This window comes from Myotis yumanensis, unplaced genomic scaffold (assembly GCF_028538775.1).
Source record: "Myotis yumanensis isolate MYYU_CA2020_CCGP unplaced genomic scaffold, mMyoYum1.0.hap1 SCAF_20, whole genome shotgun sequence".
In the NCBI taxonomy this organism is placed as follows: Eukaryota; Metazoa; Chordata; class Mammalia; order Chiroptera; family Vespertilionidae; genus Myotis; species Myotis yumanensis.
Genome location: NW_027223771.1, coordinates 8,757,560 through 8,778,284, shown reverse-complemented (window position 1 = coordinate 8,778,284; position 20,725 = coordinate 8,757,560). Strand labels below are relative to the sequence as shown.

General features: G+C 53.0%; 1 protein-coding gene across 1 annotated transcript in view; it reads left to right on the top strand.

The window, feature by feature from the left end:
- Positions 1–20,725, top strand: part of OTUD7A (OTU deubiquitinase 7A) — a 78,526-nt gene that overhangs the window by 38,183 nt on the left and 19,618 nt on the right. The window contains 1 exon segment of the mRNA XM_070400297.1: positions 6,945–7,125. The gene's annotated coding sequence lies outside the window, so the exon portion shown is untranslated.

The following is a 20,725-nucleotide window of genomic DNA, read 5'->3' as shown; positions in this document are numbered from 1 at the left end:
AGTCCTGCCCGTGCTCCGTTAGATTTACATTAAGTAATTCATCGTCTTTTTTTTTTCCAGCGAATATAACTGGTATTTTATTTTCCAGTTCAGTTTCCACATTTCACTGATAGTATATATAACCAAAATTGATTTTTGTATGTCGGCCTTGTATTCTGCAAATTCACGAAACTCACCAGTATTAGTCCTAATATATATGTACATATATGTACGTATGTGTTTGTGTGTGTGTGTATGTATATATATATATATATATGCATATATAAATACAAACACACTCTCACAGTGTTCCAAGAAATGCATACATACTGTAACAGCTGATAGCTCAATTTTGAAAATGAAATGTATTTTCATAAACACTGCCTTTATAATTATTCAAAGTGTATGTATACATTTTGGGATATATATATATATTAGGTTCCTCGGCCTTCTTTTGGTTAATGTTTGTATCTAATATGTTTTCTCATCCCCTTCTTTCAATCTAACTAGCTCATTATATTTGAAGTGAGTTTTTCATAGCTTAGGTGTATAGTTGGGTCATTTAAAAAAATCAGTCTCTCTTTTTTAATTTATATATTTTAGACCATTTATATTTAATGTAATTGCTGATATTTAGGGCTTATGTCTTCCCGTTTATTTTTTTCTTCTCGCTATCCCCCTGTTTGTTTGTTTCTCTGTTTTTATCCTGCTTTCCCGTGGCTCACTGGAACATTTTTTTAGAATTCCATGTGGATTTTTCTATCCTTGTTGAGTGTATCTCCTTTTATAGATGCTTTATTGGTTGCCTGGATATTACGTGTAGGTGTGAACATGACAAAGAGGAGGAACTGTTGATGAGTATATGTGTCCCCTGCGTCGGTGCGGTGAGCAGGTTGACATTCTGACTTTTGCTGTCATCGGGACTGGCAGGGTCGTCACCGAGAAAGGCTGCATTCCCCACTTGGCCATGAACACGCTGCCAAGAGGAGGACCAGGTTTTGTATTGTGGCCGGTGTGCTGAGGTGCATGCACCGTGTAAATGCACAGGGAAGCAGCTCCCCTCCCCGGGCGACTCCCCGGCCTCCCTGGTATCATCGAGTCACAGCACAGGCACCTGCAGACACCGTGTCGAGTCCCACGTTCAAACTGCCAAGTGACTAGGAATCGCAGGTTCCGATGGGGGTCATCACCCGTTGTCCTCCTGGAGCGTCAAAGAAATTCGCACAGTGGCGTCCGAATGCCACGGCCAGCACCACGTCCGCTCTGAGGTGCCAGCTGTGCGGGCAGCAGACAAAGGCTGTTGAAATTAGACCCACTGCACCGCACAGCCAGCCTCGCGCTTCTAAACCCCCTGGCGGTGAAGGGAAGTGGGAGCACTGGTGTTCTCAGGGGGAGCAGAAGGAGCCGATGCAACGGGTGGGCTTCCGTTGCTGCTGTTCTCTCGCGCAAACAAACTCTAGCGAAAAGGCCAAGGACCCAGGATCCGTGAGCTCAGGAGGTACTTCCTAGCATTTGCTGCTCGCACAGAGCGGTTTTCCTGAAACACGGGAGAGACTGATGCCACAAGATGTCAGTTCACAGACTTCTCGAAAGAGAGTTCACATTTCAACGCGTGTCATGACTCATCCTGTTGACTTTGCTAAAAATCTAAGTCTGTGGGTGTTGTGTTGTATTTTTTTACTGCGTGGGAGGAGCCAGCATCTGTCACCAGTGAGAAGCACCAGAAAAATCGAACAGGAAGGATGGATGGAGCGGCGTGGCAAGGCTGAAAGCTTAGAACACCCAGCTATGATGTATGTTCTTTTTAATAAGTCATGTGCCGTGAAACACAAACCATGAGATGTCGGGAGAAAAGCCAACAGCCTGGGAAAAGCATCGAACGCAGTCAGCAGGTCCGCAGTACCCTCTACTGTGTGGCGCTATTGCAGGATGATTAGGAGCTGGGAGTGGACAACCCTGAGAACATAGGGGACTATCTAGAGAGGAATGGTTTCATAAGGAGGGAAGATGTCTGGGTATTCTGATTCTTTGCATTCTGGTTAGTGATTCATTTGTAACAAACCTTCACAAAACCTGTGTTTGAAAACGATGAACCGACCGGCTGGTGTGGCTCCATGGTTGAGCATCAACCCATGGACCAAGAGGTCACCGGTTCGATTCCCCATCAGGGCACATGTCCGGGCTGCGGGTTCGATCCCCAGTGTGGGGCGTGCAAGAGGCAGCCGTCCATGGTTCTCTCTCATCACTGATGTTTCTATCTCTTTCTCCCTCTCCCTGCCTCTGAAGTCAATAAAAATATATTTTAAAGGTCAAAACAATAGCATCTGCGTGGCTAGAGCGCTTTATAGTCATGGTTTTTGTCCTTTCATCGCACCATCTGCTTGCATCATTGCATTTCTAGTCGGCAGACACCCACGGCAGCCCGCCCCCGTCTAATCCTCATGAGCACCTTTGAGGTTCCTTGTATCGTCTACGGAGAGGCGCTCAGGGGCAGCTGGTCACCAGCCTGGCGAGGACCCGTCCCAGCTGCTGGCCCTCAGTTCTGCTGGCCCCCTCCCGCCCCAGGCCCTCCTCCCTCGGCTCTCCTGCCCTCGCTGAGGCCTCTGGGTCCTGTGCCGCCTCCACCCACACCCCCCACACTTTCTTCCCTCACTGGGTTACTGTGACAGGATCCGCCAGCCTGGAAACTCCTCTTGGAAAGTTGCTATGGAAACCCCCTGCGGGGATGCTCCGTGGGCTGCAGTGTGACTCCGCCCTGGCTGATGCTGGCAGCGCCAGGAGCTCTCAGCCAAGCCCCCTGCCTCTCCCAGGAGACGTGTGCCACCCCAGAGGCCGAGGAGAAAGCCACCTGCCCCTGTCTGTGTGACACTAGCATCGAAGCAAAAGAGGGTCTTTCAGGAAGAGCTCATGAAGCTGGGCCCGGGGTGGCCACCGGCCGTCCAGGGTGTCAGCGATGCCCCCTGGCCAAAGATGGGCGGAGCCCAGCTCGCCCATGGAGCGCCACCAGGCCACACCCTCCCCAGAGCAGGCTGGCGTGCAGGTGGGGGGAGCCCGCCCCGGCTGGGTTTTGGATGGTATCCTCCCACCTCTTGCATCCCCTCAAAGCCTCCTGGTTCTAGCCCGGCCAGTGTGGCTCAGTGGGTGAACAATGACCCATGAACCAGGAGGTCTCGGTTGGATTCCTGGTCAGGGCACATGCTGGTTGCAGGCTTAATCCCCAGTAGGGGGCGTGGAGGAGGCAGCCAATCAATGAGTCTCATCATTGATGTTTCTATCTCCCTCTCCCTTCCTCTCTGAAAGCAATAAAAATGTATTTTAAAAAAAGATCTCTAACTGGCCACAGCCAGGAGCCCTGCAGAGGGAGGGACGCAGAGGTATCCTCTGAACACGCAGCTCCACAGCGGGTTTCGAACCAGCAGCCACGAGGCCGCCCATGAGAACGTCACTGTCAGGGTGGGCGGGGCCCGTGGCTGCCAGCCGGGCACTCGGGGCACCGGATCCCAAAGGACTGGATGTTCACAGCGCTGCCCGTGCAGCGTTCTCTTTTCCTGCAGCCCTTGACATACCAGGCGCACCGGTTAATAATGCGGGTTTTTCCCATCGATGGAGTTACACACATGTTGATATACATGCGATTTGATACGTGTGCTATTTGTTGTGTCGCTCCTTCAGTTGGCCACTCATTCCGATCGATGGCACACGCACGTTCTGAGCAGCACGTCAAAACGCACGAAGACGTGGACAATTGGGTCTCTGAATGGTTTGCCTCAAAACAAGAAAAGTTCTATTGGGACGGTCTCCACAAATTCCCTGAAAGATGGGGAATGTGTAGCTAGCGATGGACGTTACTTGGAATAAAGCACTTTTGATGTTTCTCTGGAAATTACCGTGTTTTCTTTGATGACAAAATCGGCATTTTTAACCGGTTGACAGTTAATCCGCATTATTAACCGGGACACCTAGTCAGTCCTGCTGAAGGGAGGGTTTCACGGAGGAGAAGTGGCAGATGTGTCCCGTTCTCCGTAAGATGACGAAGAGCCCACAGATGTTCCCGAGAAGCATGAGCTGGGGGATGTCGGAGACTCGGAGACATGGGAGACCGAGAGCAAGTGAGCTTCTGAAATGCCATTTATCCGGACACACACCGAGTAACCCCCGTGGGTGAGGTGTTTGGCCGGGGAGGGCAGGCCTAGAGATGTCAGTAAGAGATAGTCCCCTGCTCCATGGGCATACAGTGTGGTTAGGGGACTGAGAGACAAGCGAATATAATACAGGGCAGAATGGTAAGAAATACTAAAAGGCAGGTGTAAGCTATTTAATTCTCTTTTTAAAGGGAATTAAAAAGACCAAATAGAATATCCAATAATTATTTTACAGTTACATAAAGGTGCACTAGATGCATAATGGGAATGCCAGAAGGGTAAGAAAGAGAAAAACCACACAAAACATTTGAGGTCATGACTGCCACGTCCAAAATTAAACTCAGAAGACAAAGCCACAGACCCAGGGAGGCCAAAGAACACCAAAAAAGTAAATAACTACCCAAAAATCTATCCCTCGGCGTATTGTATCCAAACTGCAGAAAACTGAACAATAGAGATCATCTTGAAAAGACGTCCAGTAAAAAAAACCGACGACTTACTTATAGAGGAGCGAAGGTACGAATTACATTACACATCGCTTCAGGGACCATGAGAGCAAGGAGAAAGTGGAGTAAACACTGAACATGTTGAAAGAGAAATCATCAACCAAGAATTCTGTACCCAGTGAAATTATCCTTCAAAAAAAAGGGAGGGGGGGGGAATAAAGACTTTCTCAAACAAGGAATTTATAGACCTGCCTTTAAAAAGTGTTGAAAGTCCTCAGAAGAAAATATTATCGGTGAGAAATTCTGAACCACATTAAGAAAGGAAGCACATTAGAGGTGGAATAAATGAGGTAAAATAACTACTGGCTCCTTTCCTAGGAGCTAGCACTGGGCCTGGCTAGCCATCTTCATGGCATCTTTGCTTCCTCGTTCAATGATATCTGTGCTTTATCTGCTTTCCCCTTCTTTCCTTGAGATTACGCTCTTTTTATTTTTTTAATATTTTATTGATTTTTTACAGAGAGGAAGGGAGAAGGATAGAGAGTTAGAAACATCGATGAGAGAGAAACATCGATCAGCTGCCTCCTGCACCCCCCCCCCCCCACTGGGGATGTGCCCGCAATCAAGGTACATGCCCTTGACCAGAATCGAACCTGGAACCCTTCAGTCCGCAGGCCGACGCTCTATCCACTGAGCCAAACCAGTTAGGGCTACGCTCTTTTTAAATATATTTTTATTGATTTCAGAGAGGAAGGGGGAGGGATGAGAGATAGAAACATCAATGATGAGAGAGAATCATGGATTGGCTGCCTCCTGCACGCTCCCTATAGGGGATCGAGCCCAAAACCTGGGCATGTGCCCTGACCGGGAACCACACCATGACCTCCTGGTTCATGGGTCGACGCTCAACCAGTGAGCCACACTGGCTGAGCATACAGGACTTTTTACATTTCAGGTGGGTCTGTCAGCTTCCGGTAAACATACTTGGCATCTATTTTTAGACCTCATCAGCTTAATGAAAGGAACGCTGAATGCTTCGCCGCCAATTACCAAGCTCAAGATAAATGCATGCATTTATTCACTCTGGATAGTGATGATTAAGACGGGGTTCATCTCACCGTAGCCTAGCAGACATTTGAAATACAAATGAACTGAGTGCAATAAAGAGTACCCCCTCCCCAGCCCAGCCTGAGGAAAATGGCACTCCAGCTAGGGCTCGCTCGTCCTGTTAGCGTGAAATCGCTCCTCTCTTCCTTCCTGTGCATTGTGGGGATGAGATAAAGCACAGAGAAGGGGCCTGGCCCAGGCGGCGTGGCTCAGTGGTTGAGCATCGAGCTATGAACCAGGAGGTCACTGGTTCGATTCCCCGTCAGGGCACACGCCCGGGTTTCGGCTCAATTCCCCGTAGGGGGCGTGCAGGAGGCGGCCAATCCATGATTCTCTCTCATTATTGGTATTTCTATCTCTCCCTCTTGCTTCCTCTCTGAAATAAATAAAAAATATACGTTGTTTTTTTAAGAAGGTGTGTGGGTGTAATTACTGGTAAATGCTTTTTTCTTCTTTTGTTTTATGACTGTACTATAAAATATTTTATGACCAAAATATCAATTTTCAGTGCTCACACAAATATAGGGTATCCCCAAAAAATGTGTATACACATTTTGAATAATTAAAGACAGTATTTATGAAAATGCATTTTGTTTTCAAAATTGGGCTTATCAGCTGTTAAAGTGTATATACATGTTTTGGGACACCCTGTACATGTATTTGTTAAATAGTATTTATTTATAAATTAAATAAGTTAGTACTTTTTAATCGCTTTTTAAAATTTATTTTAAAGAGAGGAAGGGAGAGAAAGAGAGAGAGAATGAATATCATGGATGTGAGAGAAAAACATCGATCAGTTGCCTCCCGCACACATCCTGACCAGGGCTGGGGATCAAATCCGCAATGTAGGTATGTGCCCTGACCAGGAATGGAATCCGAAAGCTTTCTTTCTTTTTTCTTTTCTCATCTCTTCTTTCTTTCTTTCTTTCTTTCTTTCTTTCTTTCTTTCTTTCTTTCTTTTTTTGCATAGAACAATGCTCCATCAACTGAGCCACCTGGCCAGGGCTATAATTATTTTTTTAAAGGCACAGTCCCCACTTCAATTCTGCATTCATTTTACAATATTGTCCCTCACTGATGCCTCCATTAAAATAATGTGCTTTATATTTCCTACCACGGAACAGATTTTTATCGCCATCCAATAGCCCCAAGGCTTACTGGTAGACAGAGGTTATATTAAAAGGAGGGCAGGGAGGTCTTAAAAGTATTTGCCAAAGCAAACACGTTCTGTGCTCAACAACCGTTTCTTATGCAGCTCTTCGTCTTCCAGGTGCCAGGTGCCGTCCTAGGAACCGGAAATACCGCAGTGAGCCAACCCGACCCGCTGCAGCTCCGGTGGGATTTATAGGCCGGAGGGCTCCGCTGATAATGAAAGAAGCAAGAGAAGCATATGTGTCCGTGGAAGAAAAGAACCTGACACGGCAGGGAGAGGGGCAGGTGTTTGACTTCAGGTAGGATGTTCAGAGAAGACGTTTCTGGAAAGAGATATTTAAGCAGAGACTTGAAATTGTGCGAGAACAAGCCATGCAGGTTGCTCTCTGAGTGCACTCTGAGCATTCGGAACAGAAAGTGCCGATGCCCCATGCGAATGCTAGGGATGGCCTAGAGACGAGAAGAACAGGGCCCCGGTGAACGAATCTGGGAGGATTGGGGGTTAGGGTCATGAAGGTGGCATGGGCTGGGGTCATGATGGTGATGGTGGTGGTGGCATGAACTAGAGTCATGATGGTGATGGTGGTGGCATGGACTAGGTTCATGATGGTGGTGGTGGCATGGGCTAGGGTCGTGATGGTGGTGGTGGCATGGACTAGGGTTATGATGGTGGCGGTGGTGGTGGCATAGGCTAGTGTCATGATGGTGGTGGTGGCATGGGCTAGGGTCATGATGGTGGTGGCATAGGCTAGTGTCATGATGGTGGTGGTGGTGGCATGGGCTAGGGTGGTGATGGTGATGGTGGTGGTGGCATAGGCTAGGGTCATGGTGGTGGTGGTGGCATGGGCTAGGGTCATGGTAGTGGTGGTTACGGCATGGGCTAGGGCCGTGGTCGGCAAACTGCGGCTCGCGAGCCACACGCGGCTCTTTGGCCCCTTGAGTGTGGCTCTTCCTAAGCCTTAGGAGTACCCTAATTAAGTTAATAACAGTGTATCTACCTATATAGTTTAAGTTTAAAAAATTTGGCTCTCAAAAGAAATTTCAGTCGTTGTACTGTTGATATTTGGCTCTGTTGACTGAGTTTGCCAACCACTGGGCTAGGGTCATGATGGTGGCGGCATGGGCTAGCATCATGGTGGTGGCATGGATACATATTGTAGCAGGACAGTAATGAAAAGGAATCATATTTGAATATGCTTTGAAAGTTGACCCCTCTGGAATATACAAAACTTGCATGCAAACAGTTTGTAGAATAACTACCCGTATCATCCCAAACTGGAAGCCACCCAAATAGCCTTCAATGAGTGAATAAACAAAATGTGGTGTGGCCCAGCTGGTGTGGCTCAGTGGTTGAGCGTAAACATACGAACCAGGAGGTCACCATGCGATACCCAGTCAGAGCACATGGCCAGGTTGCTGGCTCGATCCCCAGTAGGGGGCATGCAGGAGGCAGCCAATCGATGATTCTCGCACATCATTGATGCTTCTATCTTTCCCTCTCCCTTCCTCTCTGAAATCAATAAAAACATATTTTAAAGTCAAATAAAGTACATTTCATTAAACACACTGGTATATATCGCTTAAAAACCGTGCCAATGTCCCAAGCTTGGAGGAGTAAAATAAGGGTTGTCAAGAAGTACGTGAGGGTGGTATTATCTGCAATATTATTGCAAAGGGGGCGTGGTTACACCCAGGGGAAGATGTGCGTGTGGGCAGAGAGCTGTGGGCAGTCGGTGGCATCAGCCAGGGAAACCACCCGAAGCGGTGGCGCGAGAAGTCTTAAGAGGGAAGCGAGAAGGGCGAAGGTCGGAGAGGCGGCTGGAGGGGCAGAAGGGCCAGCTCTGGATGCGATGTGATGCGTCGGCCCGGAGCGGGGCTGGGAAACGGAGCCGAGATGGGATGGGTGGGAGAGAGTTTGGGATGCGTAGGAAGGAAGGGGGACGCAAACGGTGCCAGGCAGCAGAGGGCAAAGGCAGGCTGTCCAGGCAGCGTTATTTGTTGCCCCGCCGGCAGGTGCCCGGGGGTATCGGGAAGGGCGGCGAGCGTCCGAGCGCCGGTGCGGGCGCGGGGGAGCCGTGCGCTCTCCCGGGTCCTGCCACGAGTGCGCGCGCTCGGCGGGGCGGGGACGCAGAGCCAGGCGCGCACTCGTCCACCGTCCACCGTGGCTGCGGCCGGTGACGTCAGGGGAGGGCGCGCGCAGGGCGGCTGCGGGCGGAGCCGGGAGGCGGGCGCCCGCGCGGCCGCCAGCGCACGGGCGCGAGGGGCGGAGCGGCGCGGCGCGCGGGAGGAGGCGGGGGAGGAGAGGCCCCCGGGACCGCGAGCGGCAGCTGGGGAGGGGGCCGCGGCACCGGAGCGGAGCGAGCTGAACAGCTGATCTGGTTTTCCTGTAAAGCGAGAGAAAATGGAAGTCGGGTAGCGGCGGCTTCGGTGCGGGGCCAGCGGAGCGCAGAGGCGCGCGTGCGGCAGGTGAGACGGCGCTGGCCGCGGTGCTGACGGCGGCGGCGGGGTCGGGGCCGCGAACCACACAGGTGCTCCGTGCGAGCGCGGGCGCCGGGTCCCTCTGTGGCCCCGTGGAGAGGCGGGTGGGCGCAGAGACCGGGTGGCTCTGGAGCGAGGGCGCGGGGGAGACAGGGGGCGCCGGGGTCATGGGGTCCGCACTGGGATCGCCCGCGCGTCTGCATTGCAGGCTCCTCTCCGGACCCCGAGGGCGCCCGTGGCCACCGGCTCCAGCTCGGAGAGGAGCGCCTCTCCCGGGCAGGGCGGGCAGGGCGCGGCGCTCTGGCTGGATCGGGCCGGCGGCTCCTCTGGGCCGCTTAGCTGTCCGCACTGGAACGTGAGGACAGGCGTGGGGGCACCGGCCCCTCTATGCGTGCGGACGCGCCGGGGGTCTCGCGAAGCCGGCTGATTCCCAGGCCCGGCCCGGCCCCGGAGCTGTGCGTGAGGCCGCCAGCCGGGCGTCCGGGCTGTGGCTGCGTGGGCCACCGCGGCCCACAGCACCGCTCCCTCGCTCGCTCGCTCGCTCGCTCCACTGGGTCTGGCTGGACAGCAGGCAAACTGTTCGTGCAGTTTGGCTGTGAACCCGGAGGCCTTCTCTAGCGTCTTCTCCCTGGAGGAGGAAAAAAAAAAAATTTGCATCGACTGTGCTTTAAATGCTCCTTTAAATTGGGGAAATGTCAGTGACGTCATCATTAACAAAAACTTTCCTTCATTGGACACAGCCGCTCGCGCGTCCCCTCCCCTCCTCCCTGGGTAGCGGTTGCAGCCCTTGGAGAAGCCTTGCGTCCGTCGGATCTGCTCTCTGCCCGCTGAGCTCCAGCACCTCGCACAAGTGCAGCGCGTTTTCCTTTTTCATTTATGGGCTGGAGATGGATCGATGTGAGGGGAGCCGGAGAGAAACTTGTCAGCTCCCGGCGGAGCTGGAACTGCTTCGGCCACAGCACCAGGGCCCAGGGACAGTCCTGCATGACCCTGTCGCCGCCGGGCCTGAGATTTGTAAATGACAGTGGGTCGTCGAGAGCCGGGGATAAAAATTGTAAAGATAGTCCATTGGGTGGGGCAGGTGTTGTGTCCAGGAAGAGGTGGACAGTGTTGCCCAGATCTTCACAGGCCTTGGCGGCTTCAGGAAACCTCTAGCTCTCCTTCCTTCTCGTCGCCGCCCCCCCAGCCCCCAGGATGTATCAGGGAACAGCCTGCCCCGAAAAAGGGGGGTGTCAGCTTTTCTGTGTCTGTTTTTAAGTTCGCACTTTGATTTCCTTATTTGTTAATCCTCAGCCGAGGGTATTTTTCTGTTGGTTTTTAGAGAGAGTAGAAGGGAAGGGAGGGGGAGATGGGTTGCCTCCCCCACCCACCCCGACCAGGGCTAGGGATTGAGTCTGTAGCCTTGACTGGAATCAAACCCGGGACCCTTCAGTCCGCAGGCTGATGCTTTATCCACTGACCCACACCAGCCCGAGCTTCTCTGGGGCTTTTGTGTCCTCACCACAGTAGCTGTGGGTCCCACCAGCGTCCAAGGCCAATTCAACACCCAAAGAAGGCAGAGAGCGAGCAGGGCCTGCAGTGCTCCCTACAGCACCCCCGACCCCTCCCTCCACTCAATGTGGGGAGCGGGCCATCGTGATGGTGCCTGTGGGTGTTCCATTAGTGCCGACCATCATGAGAACGAAAGGAAGCAGGTCCCAAGGCGGTCTGAACGCCTGCTCCAGCCTGTCATTTCCCAGGGATGCTCCATGAGGGACAAGAATATTGACATTTTTGTATTTAATAATGAATGACCACTCCCCGTTGGTTAAAATGCGCTTGCCTTGCCCGGCCACTGTGGCTCAGTGGTTGAGCATCAGCCTACAAACCAGGAGGTCACAATTCAATCCCCAGTCAGGGCACATGCCTGGGTTGGGGGCTCGATCCCCAGTGTGGGGCGTGCAGGAGGCAGCCAGCTGATCCATGATTCTCTCTCATCATTGATGTTTCTATCTCTCTCTCCCTCTCCCTTCCTCTCCAAAATCAATAAGAATATATAAAAGCAATAATGAAATATGCATGCCTTCCATCACCAGAGTAGCACGGCGGTCTGTAAGGAATGCAAAACCACCTGCCACGCAGAACTCAGAGTCTGGTCAGGGACGCGCAACTCCCGACTCCCGGACGGGCATGAGGGGGCAGGAAAGCTGTGGTTTACCACAGGCCCGTGGCATTCAGGGTCCCATGGGTAGAAGCTGTTGCTTTTTAAAAATATATACATATTTTTATGGTACATGCCCTTGACCAGAATTGAACCCGGGACCCTTCAGACCACAGGCCAACGCTCTATCCACTGAGCCACATCAGCCAGGGCGAAGCCATTGCTTTATGGAGTCTTGCCGGGTCTGGCTCTCAACTGGATTCTGTGTGGCAGGTGTCCCGTGAAGGAGGGACCGCTGAGGCCCTGAGCCCTGGTGGGGGCGGCACTGGAGTTGGGGAGACCCTGAACCCTGTGTTTGCCTCCTGGAGGAGGGGGAGGCACCACCTCTGAGGCAGGCAGGGTGTCCACGTGCCTCCCTCTTGAAGGCGCCACATGCATCTGCCGTGGCCAGGCTGGGGAGGCGGGGCCTGGTAGCAGAACTGTCTCCGATGTGTGTCTTTTTGGTGACTTTGCCCTGTTGAGTGTTTGTTTGTTTGTTTGTTTTTTAATCCTCACCTGAGGATATTTTCCCATTGATTTTTAGGGAGAGGGGAAGAGAGAGGGAAAGACAGAGAGAGACATCGATGTGAGAGAGACACGTCGATGGGTTGCCTCCTGCACCGGCCCCCAACCAGGGCCCGGACTGGGGAGGAGCCTGCAGCCGAGGTACGTGCCCTTGACCGGAATCGAACCCGGGACCCTTTGGTCTGCAGGCCGTCGGTCTATTTACTGAGCCACACCGGCCAGGGCTGCCCTGTTGTTTACAGTCGCTTTAAAATGTGGGCTCTTCAGTCACAGGTGAGGTTTTCCTGCGATTGAAGTGTTTGTTCTCCATGAAGGAAATTGGTTGTTAAGGCTCTGGGCTGTGAACCCTTTAGAAATGGAGTCTGGATGCAGGTTCGGTCCTGGCCCCGGTCAGGGCACGTGTGGGGGTGGCAGATAGAGTGTCTCTCACATCGATGTTTCTCTCTCTCTCTCTCCCCGCCCCTCCCTCCCTTCCACTCTCTCTTTAAAAAATAAAATAAAAGGAAAGAAAGCGAGTCTGTGACACCCGTCTGGCCGCAGACCCCGTTATGTTCACCTGTGGCGGGTGGCGATCTCACCACGATGCTCCTGGTCCGCTCCCTGTGCCGCTTGTGACAATAAACACAGATGCGGTCTTTCCAGCGACATGCTTAGCGCCCGCCCTCACTTCCGGAAACCCCGCAGGAAAGCAGTCGCTGCCCACCCTCTCCCTTGCCTTCCGTTCCAAGAAGCCAGCACGGCCTGGGCTTTTCTTTTTCTTCCCTTTGGATCTTAAGGTCATGGATTTCCGGTCTTACGCCCGGGAATAAAGGCTGAGTCAGCTCCCGCGCGGGGCCAGCAGGGGGCGTGCTCCACGCGGCCAGCGCTGGCGGACCCCGACCTGAGCCACCTTGGGAGGGACCGCCAGGTTGGGGGGCCTGTGCGCGCTGGTGTGCCGGGTGCGCGCACAGGGATGTGTGTGCGCGCACAGGGATGTGTGTGCGCGTGCGCGGGTTGGGGGGATGGAGCAGACAGAAGGTGGGGCGCATGGGGGGGATGGAGTAGACAGAAGGTGGGGCGCATGGGGGGATGGAGCAGACAGAAGGTGGGGCGCATGGGGGGATGGAGCAGACAGAAGGTGGGGCGCGTACTTGAACAGGTGGCTTCCAGGAGGTCGGCCTCCCTGGAGGGGGCGGGAGATGCTTTAGTCAGTGGCTCCATGTCCTGTCGTGGGAGAGTGGCGGCTGGTTCCCGGCCGCGGCCTCGGAAGGGAAGGAGCGAGTTGGCCCGGCCGGTGAGGGCTTGAGGGCGCCAGGCCCTGTGCTGTCTGCTCTGGGTTTGACGTCTATTGACCTGAAACCCCTGGGACTCGGGATGCGACACCTCCCGGGTTCGTTTGCAGCCTCGCCAGGATTGCTGGCCTCACGCAGGGTGTCTCCGATGGAGACCAGCAAGTGTTCAATCACCGGGCGTTTCTTTGGCCATAAAAACAAAAAACAGGCCCAGGCGGCGTGGCTCCGTGGTTGAGCATCGACCTAGGAACCAGGAGGTCATGGTTCGATTCCCAGTCAGGGCACGTGCCTGTGTTGCGGGCTCCATTCCTAGAGTGAGGCGAGCAGGCGGCCCCCGATCCATGATTCTCTCTCATCACTGATGTTCCCCTCTCTCTCCCTCTTCCTTCCCCTCTGAAGTCGATCAAAATATATTTTACAAAAAGAAAGAAAAGAAAAAACGGGAGAAAAGACGCAGCTGTATTTTCCCAGGAGTGTGTTTCTGGCGTCAAGTGAGGGCCGGTTCCTCGCCAGCAGGTTCCCACCGCGGCCGCTCCTGGTGGGACGGGGCCTGGGAGGGAGGGCTGGCCACAGGGGCGTCTGCCCAGTTGGGATGGTGTTTCCCACGGGGGCGGGGGGGGGGGCACCGCAGCATCTGGGGAACTGCAGAAAATCAGACGCCTCTCTCTTCCCACGGAGCCCCCATGGGAAAGGGGAGCCATCACCCCTGAAGAGGAGTGATCTACTAAATACTAAAGAGCTGCCCCTACGCATTGCCTGGGTATTGCTTTTTACTTCTTATTCTGTCGGAAATGCATGGAAGCCCTCGTCGGCGCTGGCTCAGAGGATAGAGCGTTGGCTGGTGGACTGAAGGGTCCCAGGTTCGGTAGGTTCGATTCTGGTCAAGGGAATATATCAGTTGCAGGACTGATCCCTGGCCCTGGTGAGGCACGTGCTGTAGGCACAGCCCAGACCACACGGTGGCTCACAGGAGCGGGACTCGGTTGTCCTGCAGCACCGAGTTCAGGCCAGGAAGTGATCGTTTCGCCCGGCTGGTGTGGCCCAGCGACTGAGCGTCCACCATGAACCAGGTTCAGATTCCCGCTAAGGGCACAGGCCCGGGTTGTGGGCTCGATCCCCAGTAGGGGGCGTGCAGGAGGCAGCTGATCCGTGATTCTCTCTCATCATTGATGTTTCTCTCTCTCCCCCTCTCCCTGCCTCTCTGACATGAATAAAAAGGAAAAAATAGAAGCGATAGTTTCCTCTTTTCCATTATATGTATACATCACAGCCACTGAATGCAGTTGTAGACGATACTAGCTACATCTATCTGACAAGACAAATTATTGCACACTAGATGTTGTTGTTGTTAATCCTCGCCCAAGAATATTTTTTCCCATTGATTCTGAGAGAGAGTGGAAGAGAGAGACAGAGAAACATCAATGTGAGGGAGACACATCCATTGGTTGCCTTGTGCATACACCCCAACCAGGGCCAGGAGATGGATCCTGCAACCCAGGTATGTGTCCCTGACCGGGAATCAAACCTGTGACCTAACAGTGTACAGGCCGACGCTCCAACCACTGGGAAACCCCAGCCAGGGCTGCACACTAGATTTTCAAAACTCTTCTCTCTGCCTCCCTTTTCCGAGTCTGGTTTACAGAAGGGCCTGGAAAGGGGAAGCATTTCCGTGCCATCCACACTGCACAGCGGGGTCCGTCCCCCGGGGTCAGCGGGTGGGCACGCACCCTGTCCACTCTGACGACACTGGTCCTAGAACACACAGGGATTCCGTGCGCTCGTGTGTGTCTCCTAGATTCCTTGCAGGTGGAATAGATTTCTCTCTCTAGATCTCTCTCTCTCTCCCTTTTCATTGTTTCGGGGGCTTTCAAAGAAAGTGTGGAGGAGTAAGCCATTCCCTCGAAGCGGCTGTGGCGGATGGTTGTGTGGGTGCTGGGGGTGCTGCTGACAATCGTGGGGGACTCCGTGTGCGTTGAGAAGGAGATGAGGGTCAGTGTTTCCCATCGGAGCTGGGCAGGGTCCAGTGTTTGTCACTCTGGGGGTCCTTTTCCAAGAAGAGTTGTTGTGTCCGGCCGGTGGGCTCAGTGGTTAGAGCGTCTACCTATGAACAGGGAGGTCACAGTTTGATTCCCGGTCTGGGCACATGCCCGGATTGCAGGCTCAATCCCCAGTGTGGAGTGTGCAAGGAGGCAGCCGGTCCATGATTCTCTCTCATCATAGATGTTTCTCTCTCTCTCTCTCTCTCTCTCTCTCTCCCTTCCTCTCTCTGAAATAAATTTAAAAAAAATTTTTTTTAAAGCAGTTGTTGTTTTGCTCCAGAACACGTCCTCACAAAGGCCCTCTGTGAGATGAGACGAGCTATTGTGTTAGAGATTTGGCATTGCCCCGGCCCCAGGCCCTCCCTGCACAGCAGCCTGGGGCGAGGAGGCGCATGGGTGCCACACGGTGCCTCTGGCCCCGGTCCCCTCGGCTGCTGAGGCCCGGCCCTACCCCGACCGAGCCCCAGCAGCCAGGGACTGACCACCCGCCTGTGTCTCGGAAACCTCTGTGGCCTGTGGACATCAATCAATAAAGCCTCAGTGAACACTTCCTGCGCTAATCACTAAAGAATATTAAATGGAGGCCATCAGTTCTAACTGGCAAGAGTAGCCACTGCCCAGCCGGCATGGCTCAGTGGTTGAGCGTTGACCTATGAACCAGGAGGTCACGGTTCAATTCCTGGTCGGACACATGCCCGGGTTTCGGGCTTGATCCCCAGTGTGGGACATGCAGGAGGCAGCTGTTCTATGATTCTCTCTCATCATTGATGTTTCTTTCTCTCTCTCTCTCTCTCTCTCTCTCTCCCTCCCTCTCTCTCTCCCTCCCTCCCTCCCTCCCTCAATCTCCCCCTTCCTCCTGTCCACTCTCTCTGAAAAGCAATGGGAAAAATATCCCCTGGTGAGGATAAACAAAACAAAACAAAAAAATAAATAAAGAGACTCTACTCATCAAGGCTCATTTGTATTTTGTCTTTTTGAGGAAAATGCTTACAGGATTCTCGTCACATGGGGGGTTGCTCTTGGCAGATGAAAGCTCCCAAGAGCAATCCCCCCCCCCCTCCAGGAGATGGGTGAGCACCGTGTGTCTGAGGCCCTTCTCCGGGGCGCGTGCCCCTGGGCCGTCAGGAGGGTGACCCTGGGGCAGTCTTCCCTGCTGCCGGCCTGGTTCTCCTTCCTCTCGTTCCCCTTGCTGAGTGAGGCCCGAGGCTGCACATGGCGGGGACATCAGTCAGGGGACCCAGGGCTGGTGACCCGCAGTTTCCTATCCCACCCCAGCCCTGCCCTCGGGGTCCCCGTTAGTTCCAGCACCTGCCACGTCAGCCTTGGGGATCTTCGGGGCCAAGTGGCAACTGTCCACCCATCTTTTTTTTATATATATCTGTATATTTTTATTGATTTCAGAGAGGAAGGGAGAGGGAGAGCAAGAGACAGAAACATCCATGATGAGAGAGAACCATGGATCGGCTGCCTCCTGCACGCCCCCTACTGGGGATGGAGCCCACAACCTAGGCATGTGCCCTGACCGGGAATCGAACCCCGACCTCCTGGTTCGTAGGTGGACGCTCACACACAGAGCCACGCCGGGGCCGGCCGGCTGTCCACCCATCCTTTGGAACGCGATGCATTTGGGCTCTGCTTCTGCGCCGTGCTGGCTCCGGTAGAGACGCTTTAAATAGGGAAGTGGCGGCCATGTCACTGGCGGCTTCCCGGCACCAAGTAGGTCAGGGTGTTGTCACAGTTCCGACAGGATCGCAGGTGAGTCACCGTGCATTTGGGGAGTCACAGGTCCGTGCGCAGTTGCAATCTGGTTACGTAGCCTCCTCAACCCAGGTCTGCCAGTGTCCTCGGGCCCTCTCCTTCCCCCCGCCCCCCCCCCCCACCCCCTGTGACAGAACCACAACTGAAACAGCCATCGGAGGGCTGGCTGGCCGCCCACAGAGGCTGGCTCTCCCTGCTGGCTGGGAAAACTCTGTCCCCTTCCCGCTTCACTGGTAGGAAAAGCCACGTCCTGGGGGTGCACAATGGTTAGCGCATCGACCTGTGGCCCAAAGGGTCGCGGGTTCAATTCCTGGTCAAGGGCATGTACCTGGGTTGCAGGTTCCATCCCTGGTCCAGTCGGGGCACATGCGGGAGGCAACCCGTTGATGTGTCTCTCACATGGATGTTTCTCTCTCTCTTCCCCTCCTTCCCTCCCTTACACCGTCTCAAAAAAAAAAAAAAGTCAGTGGGAAGAATATATATATCTCCTCGAGTGAGTATTAACCAAAAAATAAGCCATTTTTAAAATGGGAATTTCAGATAAATATCGGATCATGTTTTAATACAAACTTATCCCAAATACCTGCATGGGACATACGTACAGAAAACATGTGTTGTTTATCTGCAATTCAGATTTCACCAGAAAATCCTGTCTCTTATATCGGACAACCCTCGCTTTTTAAAAATGTTTTTTTCTCTACTCCGAACCCGGCTCATTCTCGTTCAAGCAAAACGCAAAAATTATAGAAAATGTCAAATTCTGTGGCAGCTGTTTTATTTAGTCTAAGACGAGGAATGGCCTTTTCCTGGCAGGTGAACATGATGGCAGACCTTGTATAATTACTATTTTTTCCCTTGTGGGTGCCTGTGGTGGGGTGTTCAGCCCTGGGCAGGGTAATGCCCCTCCCAGGACTCTGGTCTGTGCCCTGAACCCCCGATGCCCACACCTTCTATTTGCAGGCATCTCACTCCATTCGTCTTGCCACAGGGCCTAATTATGCAAAGAGGTTCTTGCTCGCCCGCATTCACACCTCAGCCCTGTCTGTGATGGCCCTTTTATTTTATTTTTATTTTTTGTAATGTTTTTATTGATGTCAGAGAGGAAGGGAGAGGGAGAGAGGGATAGAAACATCAGTGATGAGAGAGAACCATCGATTGGTTACCTCCTGCACGCCCCCTCCTGGGGATCGAGCCCACAACCCGGGCATGTGCCCTGATGGGAATCAAACCGTGACCTCCTGGTTCACAGGCCGATGCTCAACCACTGAGCCACACCGGCCGGGCACAAAAAAAATATTTTATGTGAATACAGTTGTCAAGTGTAGAAATCTGAGAATCAATGGCAAATGGGGAAAAGTGAGTTCAGTTTTCACAAGGCATGAAGAAAATGACCCTCTAGAAGCTGCCACTTTGCTTTTGGGGTGGGGGCTCCCCAATGCATCCCTACCCAGAACCCCACGTTCCCCGGGATCTTACAAATGAAGCAGGACGTGGACAGGCCTTCGTGTTGGCTGCTGGTAAACCGACCGTGATGGTTTCTTGGACTTGCCTTCAGAGGCGTCTGGCTCCCACGCAAGCAGTAGCTCTAGCTGCTTGTGGCTGGGCTGTCATTCCAGTGGCCTCGGGCGCCCTGAGCAGCCGGCACCACCGGCAAGAGCTGGGGCGCCTCCTTCTTGGGTGAAACATCCATCAGACAGGAGAACCGTGCCCGCAGCAAAGTGTTTGGAGCTCACGGCGCGGTTTTGCCAGCCACTTGGAGCGGAATCAAAGCGAAAGGGCACAGAACGGGCTGGTTCAGTGGACCCAGGATGCCCAAGAAGGGAGAGAGCAGGCCCAGCCGGGTGGCTCAGTGGTTGAGCATCGACCTATGAACCAGGAGGTCACGGTTCAATTCCCGGTCAGGGCTCATGCCCGGGTTGCAGGCTTGATCCCCAGTAGGGGGCGTGCAGGAGGCAGCCGATCCATTATTCTCTGTCATCATGATGTTTCTCTCTCTCTCTCTCCCCCTTCCTCTCTGAAATCAATAAAAATATATTTTAAAAAGTCAATGGGGAAAAAATACCCTTGGGTAATGATTAACAAAACACACAAACCAAAAAAAAAAAGGAAAAAATTTTTTAAAACATTTTTTAAAAGGATGTGGTGTATACACATACACACAATATGAAATATGAAATGATTGATACAGAGTCCTGGTGACTTTCTTTTTTAAAAGTATATATATTTAAATATATTCAATAAAAATATTAATTTAAAAAATACAAACTATATTGCAGCCTGTGCATGTGCCCTGACTGGGAATCGAACCGTGACCTCCTGGTTCGTAGGTCAAGTTCAACCACTGAGCCACACCGGCCAGACCTGGTGACTTCCTTATTTCCTTGGGCTCTTCACCTGGCACGGAGGGGAAGGTGAGGGACGGATGTCGGTGGGTGGCACCGTGCCGGGCCAGCCTCTGCCGCGCTTCACCTCCGCAAGGACACAGAGCGACTGGGGGCTGTGGATATCCCGATGCGGCCATATTTAGCCAGACCGCCCTGAGTACGGAGACCAAGCCTGTGGACAGATCCTCTGCCGTGTGCCAGGACTCGGACAGCTCACTGCTGTGAGCCCTTGTGAATACGCGCGTTGAATCAGACTATTGAATGTCAACATCCAGCCAGCTCGGAAGTGAATACGAGTTCAGAGCCTGGTCCAAGACGGGTGGTGAACCTCCAATCTGTTTAAATGTACAGCCCGGCCGGTGTGGCTCAGTGGTTGAGCGTCGACCTATGAACCAGGAGGTCAGGGTTTGGTTCCCGGTCAGAGCACATGCCCCTGAGGGGTCCACTCCCAGTAGGGGGCGTGAAGGAGACAACTGATCCATGTTTGTCATCATTGATGTTTCTTTCTCTCTCTCCCTCTTACTTCTTCTCTCTCTAAAAACCCATTTTTTAAAAACATATAAAAAATAAAGAATGAGTGCTGAATTTAGTCAGATATCATTAACAAAAAAAGATGAGGACTCTGACTTCAAGGTTTCTCATAATGTGTGCGTTACCTTCCTGGCAGTCTTTTGAAACACCATCTCCAACAGCGAAGAAACGCGTCTCTGAACTTCAATGGGGTGTGTTTCCTTCTTCTTCTCTGTTTTGCTGTCACATCTTCACTTCCCTTTCTTTGTCCATAATGAAAAAGCGCCGCTCCCTCGCCAAATGCTGAGTGTGCGGTCGGGAACACCTGGTGCGCTGGCATGGGGAAGGTGAGGAGCGTTGCTATGGAAACGAAGCCGGTGAAGGGATGCAGGACCGGAGGTGAGAGGTGGCTGAGGAGGGTCTCTGGGAGAAGACGCTCAGATGAGGCCCAGATTCCGGGCTGGAGGCAGCCGGCCAGGGGCTGGGCTGGGGGGTCCTTCCCAGCATGGGGTGGGGCCCGTTCCGGAAGCAGAACAGAGGCCTTGTGTTGGGGTGCCCTGCTCTGTTGGTACTCGAGCAGGTGGTGCGCCTACTGCACCATCCTGTCCCCGCTATACTCTTCATGCCTTGGACTGTGTCTCTGTTTTTCTGCCTACCTAACCAGCTTTTAGGACTGTCTGGAAGATGCGCAATGAATGTATAAAGCTAGATGGATGGATGGATGAATGAATGAATAGGTCGATGGATGGATGAAT